Source organism: Bubalus kerabau, chromosome 4, assembly GCF_029407905.1.
Source record: "Bubalus kerabau isolate K-KA32 ecotype Philippines breed swamp buffalo chromosome 4, PCC_UOA_SB_1v2, whole genome shotgun sequence".
NCBI classification, from domain to species: domain Eukaryota; kingdom Metazoa; phylum Chordata; class Mammalia; order Artiodactyla; family Bovidae; genus Bubalus; species Bubalus kerabau.
The window spans coordinates 141,440,267-141,458,676 of record NC_073627.1 but is presented as its reverse complement, the minus strand read 5'-3'; positions in this window follow the sequence as shown (position 1 = coordinate 141,458,676).

Below are 18,410 nucleotides of genomic sequence, written 5' to 3'. Positions count from 1 at the left end.
TGGTTCAGCTCACAGTAGTAGTAACCTTTTTTATTCACATCAAAAGAATAGAAACCTTTAACCAAAGCATTTTATCAAAACAGAGCATTACAAATATGCATCTCTGGAGGTGTGTTCTTATTTCAAAGCAGTAGATGCCACAGAAGTTCTTTTTAACAACGACTGAAAATAGAGTTGATTCCCACCTTCACAGCTTATTATTTTCATTGTGAAAAGTAATTAAATATAAGTTGGAGATGAACAATGAAGTGTATAATAATATGATACTCCAAACTAATCTTAGTTGAAGATCAACACTGCCCCTTTCAGTTGGCATGAACCCAGTGACAGAGCACTGAAATAAACCAAGTCAGATGCTTAAATGCACTGGAATCACCAAACCATTGGATCACCTTCAAAGTCATCTTTAAGCCAATCCTCCCCAGGCAGTCTGCACTCTGTGGCTGATAAACGTTAGTAATTGTACATCCATTCCCTGTGAGAGCCAGTTGAGGGCTATGCCAGCATTTAACAGATGAGAAAACTGAGGTTGAACAGCCTGTTGTTTCTCACACAGTTAATGAATGTTATGCCAGAATTGGGCTTTTTTTGTGTGATTATACCTTCCCCCAGATCAGCTCTTCATATACCCTGACTGCAGCAAAACATTTTTTCACTTTGGTCAAAACTCTTAAAATATATTTTGTAAGCTTTACAATATTCTACCATGCAAATAGTCCATGACCTGCTCATGCATTCCTGAATCATTGGATATTTGTTTTTCTAATGTTTTGCTATTAAATAAATATTGGAAGCAACAGACTATATAAAATATTTTGCCTGAACTCCCTCCTGGAAGGTAGGATCTGACTAAGGGTTGGCTTTCAGGACCAAGGGAACAAAAATAAGAACAGTGTAGGGCTAGTCTTCAGTCACTGATCACGGAGTCAGGAGACTGCTGCCAGAGGCAAGCGAGCTTCAAGAACTGAACAGGCTGCCAAACCAAGCATCAGTCCAAAGACAGAGAAAAGGTAAAACCACACCCACGGCAATGGGATTATAAGTGGGAACGTGTGTGTTCTCCTTCAGTCGTGTCCAACTCTTTGGGAACCCATGGACTGTAACCCACCAGGCTGCTCTATCCGTGGAATTCTCCAGGCAAGAACACTGGAGTGGATTGCCATTTCCTTCTCCAGGGGATCTTCCCAACTCAGGGATCGAACCTGGGTGAGACAAACCAAGCAAATACAGAAGAGAGATTCCAGGCGGATCCTTGAAACATTATGCTGTCTGTAACACCACAGTGGCAGACAGAAGGAACTTGGCAAATCATGTATCTGATGTTAAGTTTCTGTCTGAAATGTCTCATGCCTTCTCCTAAATTCAAGGCGCAAAGAACTGAAATTATACCCCATGTGGGAAAGGAGAAAAACCAGAAACACAGATAAATACTACAAAAGACTATCACAGGTAATCTATTACAGTGCAGACATCTAGAGGTTTTCAACAGTAAATGTATGTATAAAACACTATACAGTCTTACATGTAAGAATCTCAAACAAGTGAAAATGAGAACAAATATGTTATCATTTTAACAGTAATGACTTAAGATGATCAGATTATTGGTGGCCTTTTTCTGCTTCTTTATGTGTTATTAATTTTATATAACTAGGCTATATATATATATAACAGTCTAGCTTACTGTTAAAATGAGCAAGACTAATATTTATTACTGTTTATGCCTAGCTGTTTTAATCAAGTTTTAAAATTCTGTTAACCACAACCCTGGAAGGTCAGCTGTTTGGATGATGAAATCACAACCAGGGTACAACTAGTAGGGGAACAAAAAGGATATACAAATTGTAGGCAGAAAAACAAGTAAAAAGGTAAGCAGACTATGTATAGCCAGCATTAAAGAAATGAATGTTCATTTTGAATTGATGAAAAGAATAAAGAGAAAGAAAAACTTTTCTTTTTATTCTACATATCCATATGACAAAATTAATATCTGCAGAGAGCTGAGTGGCAGGCAGGATAAACAGTGAATACAGTGGGTCTTATCAGGAACCTTGAGAAATGGGAAGGCAATTCCTGGTGTTTCATTTATCTTAAATACAGATGTATTAACCTAAATGTAAGTTTCCCCAATAAACTGATATATAAACAAAAAAAAAGATTTAAGTGTTCAGTTGATAGCAAATGTCAAAATATAGGAGTAACAATCTGTATTGCAAGTAACATTGTCATAAGATACTACTAATGAGAATCTTGTCTAATGAACAACCTATTTCCAAATTGTTTGATCAAAGTTTAAAGTTTTCCTCAAATCTCACCTTCTTCATGTTCAATAAAATCAAAAACATTATAGTCTTTGGTTAAAATATACTTAAGCATATCAAAAATCATAGCTTTTGTAGTGGAAAAAAGTAGCTGTTTTTAAAAATTCTCCTAAGACTGAAGAAAACTCTAAGCTTGTATCTAATAAAATATAAACTCACTTTAATGATATTGCAGATCTAATGTCCTCTGTTATATTTTCCCCATTCAGCAAAGAAAACATTTTATTTCTGTCTCTTTTGCAGTTATCAGTCACTGACCTTGCACCCCAGTCTGACTCCCTGAAGAACTGTGACCCCAAAGTCTGGGGATGGGAGCTGGTTGCTTTGAGTCACGCTGTCTGAGCCAAAGATGTCAGTTGTGTGCTGTTTTGTTTCTTACTGAGAATAGGGTTATCGGAGAGAGGACGTTGAGTTAAATGGTGCTTGTAAACCAACCCAAAGCAGCATAATATTGTACTTCTGCTATTGAAGAAAATGCAGGCTAATAGCTTATTTGCCATCAAGATTTTTATTTTCTTCAGCAAATTAATGTCATTAAAAAAGATGAAGGAGGTTGCTTGGTATTAAAGGAGAATTTTAAAGCACAACCCAGTGAAATGTGTGGACTCCAACCAGTGCAATAGAAAATATCTTGGATACACAGGGAAATTTAAAGGCTGAGTATTGCGTGCATGCTGCATGCTCAGACATTCAGTCATGTCCAACCCTTGGACATGTGACCCCATGGACTGTAACCCAACAGGCTCCTCTGTCCATGGGATTCTCCAGGCAAGAATACTAGAGTGGGTTTTCATGCCCTCTTTCAGGGGATGTTTCCCACCCAGGGATCAAATCTGAGTCTCCTGCATTGCAGGCAGATTCTTTACCACTGAGTCACCAGGGAAGCCTGAGAGCATTTAGACAGTTTATAAAATTACAAAGTGTCTAAAATAGGAGCAATAACATAGAAGTCAAGACTCTGCAAAAGAAAGCCAAGTGTTCTTAGGCCCTTTATTGTTTCAGAGGAGGGTAAAACAATCGATTAATAGTAGACTTTAATATGTATACACGCCGAATTTCTAGAGTAACTACTAAAATAATAGTTTAAAAGTGCATATATTCCAAACTAAGGGGAAAAATAAATGGAGCAATATAGTGAAGACAAAAGTCAAGAAAAGCATACTACCAGTGGGGCAAATGAGAAGTATACACTAAGATCTTTTGAAAGTTCACCAACTTGAATGGTTTGTCTAAACTGTGGAATTTCAGTAAAAGAAAAGTTTTTATGACTCCGTTTTGGTTGTCAAATGATCTGCAATTATGGGAGAGAAAGAACCAAAATCATCCAGTTATCTCAAGACTTGAACTTGAGGAGTCCTGATGCATTAGACCAAGGTGACCTCAACCAAATTCTACTTAGCCAGGACAGTGAGGTCCCTGAAATACAATTTCATTGAGAAAAGTGGAGTACAGTCTCAGAAGGAAGATTCAGGAAGATTCAAGAAGAACCAAAGGTTCCATATAAAAGGATCCATTTCTTCGGTGGGGCTGATTCTGGAAGATCCTTCAGATCAAACGCACTGTCATAGTGCTTCTAACCTTGGAAAACTAGCTGAGAATGAGAGCTTTATAGGAGCATCGTGGAATGAACCTGGTACTCATCTGCCCTCAGGGGACTTTGACAGCATATGTATTAATAGTTATTGCTGGTTATGAATTACTGCCAAAAATTTGTGTCTGAAGGCAACAAATACTTATTATCTGTTAGTATCTGTGATGAAATTAGGAGGCATGGCATTTGAGATTTAGAAGAGGTCATGCAGGCAGAACCCTCGTGGTGGGATTCGTGTCCTTAAAAGAAGAGAGAGCAGAGCCTCTCCATCTCTTCACCACATGATGACACAGCAAGTAGGAGGCTGTGTGCAACCCAAGAAGCGGGGTCTTTCAGGACACTGAATCAGCTGGCACTTTGATCTTGGACTTCCCGCCCTCTAGAACTGTGAGAAATAAATGTCTGTTTAAACCACACATCCACGGTGTTTTGTTACAGCAACCCAGACAGACTAAGACTTGTGAATTGACTCGTTTAATCCTCACAATGACTCAGTGAAGATGTGTTACTGCTGTACATTTCACCATGGAAGGAAAAAGAGGCACAGAGAGGTTAAATAACTTATCCAAGATCATAAAGCTAGTAAATAAACTTCCTGGGCATTCAAACCCAGGAAGTCTGGTCACAGAGCCTATGCTTTCATCCACTCATTCCACTGAGTGGACATCAGTGTGAGTAACTGAATGGACACTGGGATCCTCCCTTAAGATTGTACAAGCTGTTGAAGTTTTGGAAAAATTGGAGTGAAGCAAGAAGACAGATTTATCTGACTTCCTTCCAATACAGCAGATGGAAGCTTAAGCAAGTGTTAACCTGAAAAACAAAAAGATACAATAACATCTGTTCCTGTAAAGGCAAAGAGTTATGAAGTGCTTTGCTCCGGGTTTTCAGTGATTTGCTGACTCTGGGGGTGTTCATCTTCTTTGGATTGAGCCGCAGATTTGGGTAGCTAGGTAGGTTTCAGGGACCAGGGAGATTGAAAAGTCCCAGGAAAGGCATCTATGGTTCTTACTGAACCCCACAAATATTAGCTCAAAGAAAGTCCTCAGAAGACAGCCGCTTTCCTTAATGGCTTTTGGTGGCATTTCATCCTTTTCCTGTACTCACCTTGGAAGTACGTAATAGACAAGCCTTGCCTTACACTGAGAGCCTACCATAAAAATGAGTTGGGACCAATTGACTTGCATTGACATAATTTAAAAGCAAAGATTTTTCACTTAGCACCTCTGAATTTCTTCCTCTTCAAAGAATATTGCCTTCCAGATGCCCCCACCCCTGAAGTCATGGTCCATCTGTCAGTGGCCATCACTGTGTCTCCCCATAGTCCAAGCCATTTGCAGCACAGTGTGGGATGAGCTTTCTCACAAACTGGGACTTTCTCACAAACTCAGATGGTAAAGAATCTGCCTACATTGCAGGAGATCCAGGTTCAATCCCTGGGTCAGGAAGATCCCCTAGAGAAGGGGATGGCAACCCATTCCAGTATTCTTACCTGGAGATGGACAGAAGAGCCTGCTGGGCTACAGTCCATGGTGTCACAGTCAGATACGACTGAGTGACCAACACTTTCACTTTCAAAGTGAAGGGAGCCCTCCTCCAGATGCCTTCACATAAACCTAAGTTTTCATTGGCCTGAAAGGAGAATGACTATTTCCATTTGAACTTGACCTGGAATCAACACTTTTTGCTTCTCTGGTTTTGAGACCACTGCTCCCTATGCCAATTTCTCATAATTCATCTGGAAGCCTGGGACAACTCAAAATGCCCTGATAGCCAAAGAAACTCTAGAGCGTGAGAGAGTAATTCTGTAAGCATCAGTCAGCAACATCCAGTTTAGAGGGAAGCAAATGCTCTTTCTGGAATCTCTGAGTACAGAGGGAAAACAAATTGCAACGGGTTGGGTTGGTATTCTTTTGCTCCAGGATAAAGTAGAAGATGCGCCATCTGAAAGGGAATGAACAAAATGGGGAAGTAAAAAAGCAGAGGCAATCTGTAATGGCAGGAGATAACACTTATTTTTCTTGGGCTCCAAAATCACTGCAGATGATGACTGCAGCCTTGAAATTAAAAGATGTTTGCTCCTTGAAAGAAAAGCTATGACAAACCTAGACAGCATATTAAAAGACAGAGATGCTATTTTGCTGACAAAAGTCTATCTAGGTAAAGCTATGGTTTTTCCAGTAGTCATGTATGGATGTGAGAGTTGGACTATAAAGAAAGCTGAGCACCAAAGAATTGATGCTTTTGAACTGTGGTGTTGGAGAAGACTCTTGAGAGTCCCTTGTACTGCAAGGAGATCCAACCAGTCCATCCTAAAGGAGGTCAGTCCTGAATATTCATTGGAAGGACTGATGCTGAAACAGAAACTCCAATACTTTGGCCACCTGATGCAAAGAACTGACTCATTGGAAAAGACCCTGATGCTGGGAAAGATTGAAGGCAGGAGGAGAAGGGGAAGACAGAGGATGAGATGGTTGGATGGCATCACTGACTCAATGGACATGAGTTTGAGCAAGCTTCAGGAGCTGGTGATGGACAGGGAAGCCTGGCGTACTGCAGTCCGTAGGGTCGCAAAGAATTCAGACACAACTGAACTGAACTGAACTGAAAACTTAGTTGCATGAGTCAGAACAAGGGGCAAAGAGGGGTGGGAGGATTTAGGAGATTGCGTCTGACACATATACACTGTTGAAACCTCATATAAAACAGATAACTAATGAGAACCTACTGTATTGCATGGGGAACTCTACCCAGTGCTCAGTGGTGACCTAAATGGAAAGGATATCCAAAAAAGAGGGGATATAGGTATACATAAAGCTGATTCACTTGGCTGTACAGCAGAAACTAACATAACATTGTAAAGCAACAATACTCCAATGAAAAGTAATTTTTAAAAAACTAAAAAATTCTTAAAAGAGTATATATATGTGTATGTATAACTGATTCACTTTGCTGAACACAACATTGTAAATCAGCTGTACGCCAATAAAAATGTTAAAAAAAATATATTTCAAATAGAAGGAAACCTTTTCAGCTTCCTGATTCCCCCTTCATTCTTTCACACAATTGCTCAGGATAAGAATATGAAAATGAGAAAATGACCTGTTTTTATGTTCATTATTGAAAAATGCTCCTTAAGCTACCACCATCATGTAGAGTTCTAAGCCAGACGTTTCAGAACATTATTTGGGTATTCAGAAATAAAGAATGACTCCAAAATTGCTCCTATCCTCACCTAAAAGCACACAGCCAAGATGCCCTTGAGGCAAAAGCCTATGGAAAAGCCAGCCCCTACTCTGCTGGGGTCTAGTTCCTTAGCCAAGGAAGTTACACGGGTCCATTTCTAGAGACTTTCTGGGAAGTACAGACCAGAGGGCCCTGAAAACACTCACTATCCTCCTCCCAAACTCTTAAACCTAGAGAAACGCTTGACAGAAAAGCAGGAGCCTCCAGGCATGCCTAATACCAACCATACCATAAAGTAGTGATCAGCACAGTTTGTTGTAAAGGACCAAATAAATATTTTAGGCTTTGCAGGTCACATAACCGTTGCAATTTTTTCTCTGCTTGCTTGTTTTTACAAACCTTAAAAATACAAAAACACTCTTAGCAGGAGGACACCTACAAAAAATCAGTGCGGAAACGAGATGTAGGTCATGGGTCATAGTTCACCAATCCTTGAATTGATGCTCTTTTACTTTGATGATACCTCCAAACCAACAGTAAGTTCATTTTTTGTGGACCTTTTCTTATTAAAATGTGTTAAGGGTTTAGGTTCTGAAAACCTAGGTTTCTATCGCTAAGGCACTGTGTGATTGGGTAAGCTCATTTGACTTCTTAAATTGCAGTTACATCATCTTAAAAATATGAGCAATAAATGAGTATCTTATATTCGGCTGTTCAAATTCCCCAGTGACAAAACATATGTCAAAGTTCTTTGTAAACTATAAACTCTATTTAAATTTTAGCTATTATTACTCGATGTTATTGAACTTATAGGAAATAGAATCACTCTGATGACATTATGGTTTAGTTTGTATATATACAGTCCCAATGATAGAGTGTGGGAAAAGTCCCAAGAAGTATTTGGTTTGAATCATAAATTATTAGAAAACTTCGAACTTTTCTTAGAAGCTATTATTTTGTTTATGTGGGAAGTTACTTGTGTGGAAAAGAAGCTGTGGCTTTTTAAACCTTCCACATTCAAAGGAGAAAAACCACAAAAGAAAAATAAAATAGTTTTCTAAAAACTATTTGCAGAGATTTGTTTTCAAATGCCAAAAATTCTATCCTTCAGAAGTTAAAATGAGCAAGGATCTGTTTCTTTAGAAAAAGAGAAATTCAAAATTTTGCTGCAAATTAATACAGTATATTATATAATATACAAGGAGAAAAATAGACATATATGAAGAAATATATAAGGGTATAGTATATAAGGCAAAAAGGCAGATTTAAGTAAATGGTGTTGGCTGATTGCAACCACAATGCTACCTTGTCTAATACATTGAGGAATTGAACAGCTATTAAATGTCAGACTTTATTTTTTTGGGCTCCAAAACCACTGCAGATAGTGATTGCAGCCATGAAATTAAAAGACACTTACTCCTTGGAAGGAAAGTTATGACCAACCTAGATAGCATATTCAAAAGCAGAGACATTACTTTGCCAACAAAGGTTAGTCTAGTAAGGCTATGGTTTTTCCTGTGGTCATGTATGGATGTAAGAGTTGGACTGTGAAGAAGGCTGAGCACCGAAGAATTGATGCTTTTGAACTGTGGTGTTGGAGAAGACTCTTGAGAGTCCCTTGGACTGCAAGGACAGCCAACCAGTCCATTCTGAAAGAGATCAGCCCTGGGATTTCTTTGGAGGGAATGATGCTGAAGCTGAAACTCCAGTACTTTGGCCACCTCATGAGAAGAGTTGACTCATTGGAAAAGACTCTGATGCTGGGAGAGATTGGGGGCAGGAGGAGAAGGGGACGACAGAGGATGAGATGGCTGGATGGCATCACTGACTCAATGGATGTGAGTCTGAGTGAACTCCGGGAGTTTGTGATGGACAGGGAGGCCTGGAGTGCTGCAATTCATGGGGTCGCAAAGAGTCAGACATGACTGAGCGACTGAACTGAACTGAACTAGATGTTACCAAATTTGGCAACAAACAAAACAAAAACTGAATTTATGTTCTACCCGTGTACCTCTTAAGGTATTTCTCCCCCAACAAAAGTTATGTAAGAATATCAACAAACTGTCATAAATAGTGATAGCAAATAGTGTGTCCATTTATAAAATGTGTATAACAGATTACCTTTAATAATTCTTTTCAATTCTTTGTATTTGACTCTAGATCACACTTAAAAAAAAAAAGCCTCAAGCTTTTGATATTTTATTCTCCCAGCTCTTTATTAGTTTCTAGCTCCTCTTCTATGTCCCATCTTGAAAACATGAGCATTTGCCAACATTTTTCAATTGACCCAACTGTCTCCTCAGCTCCATCCTCCAGACAACAAAATCACTCATAAATAGTTGCCTAAAACACTTATTCCTGTTAGATTATAAGGTCCATGAAGCAGGAACTTTCTTTCCTGCTAAATATCTCTGTAAGGAATTTGGAGCCCAGCTCATGACAATAACGTTCAGTGTTTTAATCATTGCTGTTACCCACCATACTCTGTAGAACTGTACTCTGCCACAAAGCTCACTAGCAGCATCAACTTCATCATATTCAAACCACACTTTCAACATTTATCAGCCATCTCATAAATCTTCTTCTCCTGATTTCATAAATGTCACCAACTATTTTCTCAGTGACTTAAAGGTATTTCTTTTCATCAAGTGGCACTTTATTTGCTATGTTATGGTCAATTCTGTCTTTTGCAGGGGAAGCTTCTAACATGCATAGGGTGACCAAATAGTGCCACATATAAACTAGACAGTGTTTCTATTAAAGTATTGTTGATTTACTTTGTTGTGTTAATTAATGCTGTACAGCAAAGTGAATCAATTATAACACACATACATTCTTATTTTTTAGTATTCTTTTCCATTATGGAAATTTCTATTGTTACAGAGGTTTATTGGAAAGCACTAGTCTAGAAGCTTGAGAAGAAATAAACTAATGCTATATGCAATAATGGAGAAGGCAATGGCACCCCACTCCAGCACTCTTGCCTGGAAAATTCTATGGACGGAGGAGCCCGGTAGGCTGCAGTCCATGGGGTCGCTAAGAGTCAGACACGACTGAGAGACTTCACTTTCACTTTTCACTTTCATGCATTGGAGAAGGAAATGGCAACCCACTCCAGTGTTCTTGCCTGGAGAATCCCAGGGACGGGGGAGCCTGGTGAGCTGCCGTCTACGGGGTCGCACAGAGTCCGACATGACTGAAGCGACTTAGCAGCATCATATGCAATAATAAGGTGACTCTCATAATGTACGAGTGATACTAAATGAAAAAATATATATACATATATATATATATATATATATGCTTAGGACTCCAATCATGTAAATATAAAAAATAGGCAAAATTAACCTCTGGTCTTAAAAGTCAGTATAGTTGTTAATTTTGAGAAGGAAAGAAATGATAATAATTGGGAATGAGCATGAAAGGTCCTCCTGGGATTCTGGTAAGAATGGATTTCTTAATCAGGATGTTTCCTTTGTGACTATTCTAGCTAGCTGTACAGTAATGATTTTGTTGGTTGTTTTTTTTTTTTCCACATTTTATACCTCAAGGAAAATTTTATTTAAAAAAAACTAATAAGAAAACAATATCAGATAACTCAATAGGAATTTCAAAAACAGACCTGAACACTGCACAAAAAAGATAGGCAACCAATAAATATATAAAAAGTTTCTCAAATTCATTAGTAATCAGGAAAAATGCAAACTAAAGCCACAATAAGCTATTTCTACATACACACCAAGATGGTTAAAATTAAGAAGACTGACAATAGACATGCTTGTACCTCTGATAGGAATGTAACTGGTACAACTACTTTGCAAAAGTATGTGTCAATATATACTAAAGTAGAACATCTATAATTTATACTTTGCCCTAAGATCCAGTAATTCCATTTCTAGGAAATATATCCAATGGAAATTCTGGCCATGTGCACCAAAAATCTTCACACAAAGTTCATTGCAAGATTATCGATACTAGTTGAACACCACACAAAGAAAAGATAATAAAATATTGGCTTATTTATACACTTAAATACTATTAATATAAAGCAGCATCAATAAATGATCCATATGATGTATATGAAAAGCATGATTGAATGCCATAAATGTAATCCTGAACTAAAGAAGCTAGACATGATTGAATATATATTGTATGATTTAAATAAAATTCAAAAATAGACATAAGTATAAAGTTAGACATTGAGATAGTGATTACCTTTAGGGAAGAATGTAATTACCTATGAAAGAGACTGTGAGCAATTGGAAGTGTTCTTGTTCCAAATCTGGGTGATTGTGATAATCCATCAAGTTGCACATTTACAGTCGGTGCACTTTTCTGCATCTATGTTTTATTTCAATTTTTAAAGTTTAAATGAAGAATGACAGATGGAAATTGTTCATAAATAATCACTCTGAAAAGACACCATACTACTCAACAGAATGGAAACAAATTCACATTTTTATGAAAATGCAGAACATAAAAGGTAAAAATAAAAACTACTAGGGAGATAAAAGATTACACACAAATGCCAGTTAGACTGATGGCAAAATTATCAGCAGCAAAAAATGAGCAATAGCATAAAAGAATTAATCTTCTAAATACTAAAGAGAAAATCAATGTTAACTTAGAATTTTATCACCAATAAAACAATCTTTCAATAGTAAATATGAAATAAAAATGTACTTGAATTCACACAATCTTCAAATAACAGATTTTCTAGTTTATATATACTATCCCAGAGAACAAAAAAAGAGGGAGAGCCAGATATCATTTTTTTGGTGAGTACAATTATAATTTCAAAGAAGAATAGATAAAATAGTAAAAAAGAAAATCATAGTCCAATCTTACTGGTAAATAGCACTAGGAAAAATTATGAATAAATTACCAAAAAATGGAATTTAAAGTATATAAAAGAAAATATTATATTAGGACTAAGTAGTACTCATAAATTAAGAGCATAAAAATATTCAATATAAAAATCAATCTATGTAATTCACCATATTAATAAATTAAAAGTGAAAAATCATAAAACCTTAAAAGTGAGAAGAATTTTAAAAAGCCACTTAGCAAATTAAAAACAGATGGGAGCCAATTTAACAAATTATTAGCAAAAGATATACAAACATCATCCTAACTATTGGAAGTCTAGAAGCATTCCCATTAAAGTAAGGATTAAGGCAAGAATGTTTATAATTATCCCTAAAATTCAACATTATACTGGGGCTATAATTAAATATAAAAGTAGTAAGAAGAGGTATAAGCATTTGAAAGAAAGACACAAAATTGTTAACTAAATATAGATAATTGTCTTTGTAGGAAATCCAAGATGATGCAGAAATTTTAAAAATCAATATTAATTTTTGAAAGGAAAAAGAAAGAAAAGAAATTCAGTACATAAGATCAGTGTACAAAAGTTAAGGCCATTTCCATATATCGGCAAATCAAATAAGGAAAAGACACTATTTATAATAGAACCAAGAAATATAAGTTATCTAAAAATTACTAACCAAAGTCAGGCCAGATGCTTATGAAATTTTTTTTTCAATTATTAAAAAATATATTTTGAGTAAGAGAAGAAATAGAACTATTATAAATATGTTAATTCTCTACAATCTAACTCTTGCAATTACAACTAAAATTCTGGTAAGATTTTTGTTGAAAATCAATGAACTCATTAAAATTCAAATGACATTTCTAGCTTTTGGAAATAGTGGAGTATTTCGTCATAGTAATCCTGCATATAACAATTCTAAATTCTGGATTATCTATATATACCTGTGCATATGCACACTGGGTATGTGTGTGTGTACAGACATTCCCAGACAGACATACACAGCTTATTCACACTCATGATAGTTATGTTCTAAAAGTCACTGCAAGCACTGAGTTAGTGAATATGGAACCATTCCTGGGAATTCAGGGTTAGGTTCCTGCAAGCCTCTGGTCACATTTTCATCAGCTGACCAATGTGAATCAGCTAGAAAACGAAAACTATATACTATCTACAGTGACAAAATAATATAAATTTGTCTGACTTTTCAGAAACGGCAAAGGTTACACAGTAGAACGTATATACTCCGGAAAATAATTTTAGTGTGCTATATATTTTACAGTATTTGCTCCCAATTAAACTTATACTTTTATCTTGCCCTTTTGTATCTTTTATCAAACTGCAGAGTATTAAATATTGATGGAAATTTGTCAATTTTTTTCAAAAATTCTATTCTTTATGTTTTATTTAAGAATTCATATGTATATATAAACTCATAAGGTGTTTTCCTTTAAATATCCATGACTGGAAGAAATAACAACATATATCACAAAGGGCTGACATCCTTAATATATATGTTAATTTTGTACCCCAGTAAACAGACACCACAGTTCAAAAGCATCAATTCTTCGGCGCTCATCTTTCTTCACAGTCCAACTCTCACATCATACATGACCACAGGAAAAACCACAGCCTTGACTAGACGGACCTTTGTTGGTAAAGTAATGTCTCTGCTCTTGAATATGCTATCTAGGTTGGTCATAACTTTCCTTCCAAGGAGTAAGCGTCTTTGAATTTCATGGCTGCAATCACCATCTGTAGTGATTTTGGAGTCCAAAAAAACAAAGTCTGACACTGTTTCCACTGTTTCCCCATCTATTTCCCATGAAGTGATGGGACCAAATGCCATGATCTTTATTTTCTGAATGTTGAGCTTTAAGCCAACTTTTTCACTCTCCTCTTTCACTTTCATCAAGAGGCTTTTTAGTTCCTCTTCACTTTCTGCCATAAGGGTGGTGTCATCCACATATCTGAGGCTATTGATATTTCTCTCAACAATCTTGATTCCAGCTTTTGCTTCTTCCAGCCCAGGTTTCTCATGATGTACTCTGCATATAAGTTAAATAAGCAGGGTGACAATATACAGCCTTGACGTACTCCTTTTCCTATTTGGAACCAGTCTGTTATTCCATGTCCAGTTCTAACTGTTGCTTCCTGACCTTCATATAGGTTTCTCAAGAGGCAGGTCAGGTGGTCTGGTATTCCCATCTCTTTCAGAATTTTCCACAGTTTATTGTGATCCACACAGTCGAAGGCTTTGGCATAGTCAATAAAGCAGAAATGTTGGACTGTGAAGAAAGCTGAGCACCAAAGAATTGATGCTTTTGAACTGTGGTGTTGGAGAAGACTCTTGAGAGTCCCTTGGACTGCAAAGAGATCCAACCAGTTCATCCTAAAGGAGATCAGTCCTAGGTATTCATCGGAAGGACTGATGCTGAAGCTGAAACTCCAATACTTTGGCCACCTCATGCAAAGAGTTGACTCATTGTAAAAGACCCTGATGCTGGGAGGGATTGGGGGCAGGAGGAGAAGGGGATGACAGAGGATGAGATGGCTGGATGGCATCACTGACTAGATGGACATGAGTTTGGGTAAACTCCGGAAGTTGGTGATGGACAGGGAGGCCTGGCGTGCTGTGATTCATGGGCTTGCAAAGAGTCAGACATGACTGAGTGACTGAACTGAACTGAACTGAAATAGACACGGAGACGATTAATCATGCAAAAGAGATAAGGGGGAAATTCCTGTGAAGGAAAAAGGGAAAGTTGGAGAAAGAGAGCCTTCAAACTATGATCTAAGTCAAAATCCTGTGAAGAAGAGAGGAAGGAAGAAGTACTGGGAAAGAAATATATTAGACTGTTGCACAGTTAGAAGAAAGTTTTGGCCAGCTAATGAGGAGCACATGAGACAAAGTCCCCCATTCAGGAAATCCCAGGTCTTATAGTAACAGGCCTGCATTAGAACCTCTTCCATGCTTAGCCATTGGCTGGGAGTAGCCTGTAGGAAGTATAACATGAGCAGAGGGATGGATCCAGAAGGACAAAATGTGGGACTGTCAGTCAATTATGCATCAAGAGATCTTGATAGCACATTTTCATGGCTGCCATAATATGTAAAGCGTACTTACAAACCAATAAGACAAAAGGGGAAACACCACTATAAAAATACCCATGGACATTACACCAAATTACCCATCAGCCACTTAGAATTATTTTCCCTTCTCTATGTTCCTTTCTGCATTCCAATGGATGGAAGAATCTCTGCCAGCCAGATTTGGGGTTATAATCTACCAATGAGAGGAATTCCTGTGGAAGTTCTGAAAGGAAAAGAAAAGCAGAAGTCATCGTGCACTGTTTACCACTCTTGCATAGGAATGAAGGCTTCAGCCCACAGCATATGTGAAGATTTTCCAGGAGATTTTTTTTTCTGGATATTCTGCACATTATTGATCCTGAGGCAGCCAAATGCACTATTGTGAGGTCCTGATATTCCTGTACTTACAGATTTCCTGTAAGCAAATAGCAGTTTTCCCTGATCTGTTTTCCAATCTTTCTTAACTGTCTCCAGAGTGAAAAAGTGAGAGTGAGTTTCATCCTGGTCTCACAGGAGGGCAGGAACAGACCTTTATCACTCCACAGCCTACTCTGACCTCACTGCACCTTCTCCTGGATCTCACTGAACATCTTCTGGGGCATCCACGTCAACCATTTTTTAAGGAGATGAATAGTTTCCTCTTAGCAACTCTGTGATTAGCTACGGAAAGATTGGTTCTGATAGTTTAGCAAATGTTGATGTTCACAGGTTTAGAAGCAGATTTGAAAGACCTACCTGGCACCATCCGGGGACCAAGCTGGAAATAAAGAGCTGGCACGGGTTACTTGGTTGAGGGAGCTGGGATTGTGAGTATGCTTGTTAGTTAGGGATGGGAGATTGAGAGTTGCAAAGTCTTTGTACATTTTGACCCTGCAGAGTTGAGCGATTTTTACTTGCTCTTCTTGATTACACTATTTCCCTATCTACCATGGAACAGATCTTACCAGAAAGCTTGCATTCATGCTAAAAGGTTAATGGATAAGAAACTAAACGATAATATAGTCCTCTGGTGGGCGGGATTTCTGAAGAACAGACATTGTATACATATTGGATGATAAGATGTAGGAGTCTCAGGGAACTGATACAGCCTTTCCAACCCAGGGGACTACATCTCAGAGAGCAAGTGGCTTAAGGATGAGAGCAAACCCAGATTTCCTGCCTCCTCTCATGTCTGCTTCTCCTTCAACATAGAATTCAGTTTATGAATAATAAAGCCATTTGTGTATTTATTTTTAAAATAATATTAAAGTCAAGTCAAAAAATTAATCAAATAGTATTAAAGTCTAATGAAACGTGACAAGTGTCAGTTGTTGTTTGTTGTTGTTGTTCAGCCTCTAAGTTGTGTCCAACTCTGCGACCTCATGGACTTTTAGCCTGCCAGGCTCCTCTGTCCATGGGATTCTCCAGGCAAGAATATTGGAGTGGGTTGCCATTTCCTTCTCCAGGTAAGTGTCGGTACCACTCCTATAGATGTGGGGGTAGAATGGCATTGTTTTTAAGAAAGAGGTCATCTATACATTAGGTCTCGGATGAAGCAAAAAAAATCCCTTCTCCCTGCTTCCTCCTCCCCTGATCTTCCTGAGGGCATTTCTATGAGATATTTTGAGGTATACTGCTATGATAAAAGTCTTCCAAACATTTCCCTTGAAAAAGGTAATAATAAACTTCTGTTAAGGGGAGGGAATTCAAGTACTTAGCTCTCTGTTACTAGATTTAACAGAACCTACTATATTTTACAAACAGAGTGTTTTGCCTGAATCAATAAAAATGAAAGGAGGGGACTTAGGAGATGGGAATCAAGAATGGAGAAAATTCTGGCATTTCCCCAATATTCCAAAACACTTTATTCAACTGTAAGGTAAAAAGCACATGGGATTTATCAAAAAAAAAAAAAAAAAAAAAGTAAATAAAACTGGCAATGCCAACTATTTGAACTCTAATTATTCATTCATTAAGAAAATTAAAGAGAAGTAATACTCTTTTGTGGGGGGGGGGAGGGGCGGTGGAGGGGGCGGGCACACTTCCCAGGTAACACCAGTGGTAAAGAATCCGCCTGCCAATACAGGAGACACAAGAGACACGGATTTGATTCCTGAGTCAGGAAGATCCCTCCTTGGAGGAGGAAATAGCAACCCACTCCGGCACTCTTGCCTGGGAAATCCTATGGACAGAATAGCCTGTCAGGCTACAGTCCATGGAGTGACAAAAGAGTCAGACACCACTTAGTGACTAGACGACAGCACTCTTTTAAAGGATATATTTTCTTATGGAAACTGGAAAATAATAAATGGCATTTTAAAAACACTAAGCTGTGTAAGAAACTGCAGTGGAACCAACATGCTTTCTTAATCCATTTGTCTGCAGAAATGAGAAGTGAATCATATTTCAAAAGGTTTAGATATGCTCACTTTATTCTTCTGGAATTATAATTTTATTGCAATCAGATTTATTGAAATTTATCTGATTTTACATTCTTCTTAAAACATCTGCAAATAATATAATTCACCTGCATATTTGGCATAACAATATGCTTCTTTTCTATTTTAATAGAACCTAGTCCAAGCGCTAATTGAATCAAGCTGTTCAAAAGTAAATCTACTGGGCATTTCTTTGAACACATCATACGCACTGTAATACTTGTCTGGCAAATGTCTATTTTTCTTTATTTTTAAAATCAGAGCATGTAAAGAAGTTATTTACTACAAATAAAAAAATTCCTTCTCCCCGCTTCCTCCTCTCCTCTCACACACTTTCTTAAAGTAAAGCGAGAACCTAATTCACTCAAAGTAAAAAGGCAAAAGCCAAAAATTAAAAAACAAAACAAAACAAAATTTAGTGGGCGCATAGGGCCTATTACCGCCGAGTAATACGGTAACAGCAGGAGATTACGGTACTAGCTGGGGCTACTGACTGTGTTACGTCAGCGAGAGCCGCAAAGTTCCTTGCCAGTCTTTGCTGATGTAGGGGAGCTGAATATTAAAAGGGCGAAGGTGGAGTTATTGCTTGACTGTATTTTTTTTTTCTTTTTCTGTTTTCTTTATTGTTAAAATTTCCAGGTAAAGCGTCTGTGAGCCAGGATCTTAAAGACGTCTCTGGTAGAGGGGTGAGTCAGCGGGTGCAAAACGACCGGGAACTGTTTGGTGGGAGAGACAGTCCCCTCTCCCCGCAGGGAGGAGGCGGCGGAGTTGCTCGGGGGACCGCGGGCCGCTCCACTTCTCGCGGCGCGCGCGCACCAGTGGCTCTGCATCCGCGCTCCAGGTGAGTGCGCTGCAGGGCCGGGCGGGTGAGGGCAAACCTCCCGGGGCCTCCAGGCGAGACCCTACTCCCACTTTCCCCAAGCTCCTGCTCCGTCTTTCTCCCCTCTTCCCCACCCCACCGCGTTTCCCTCTTG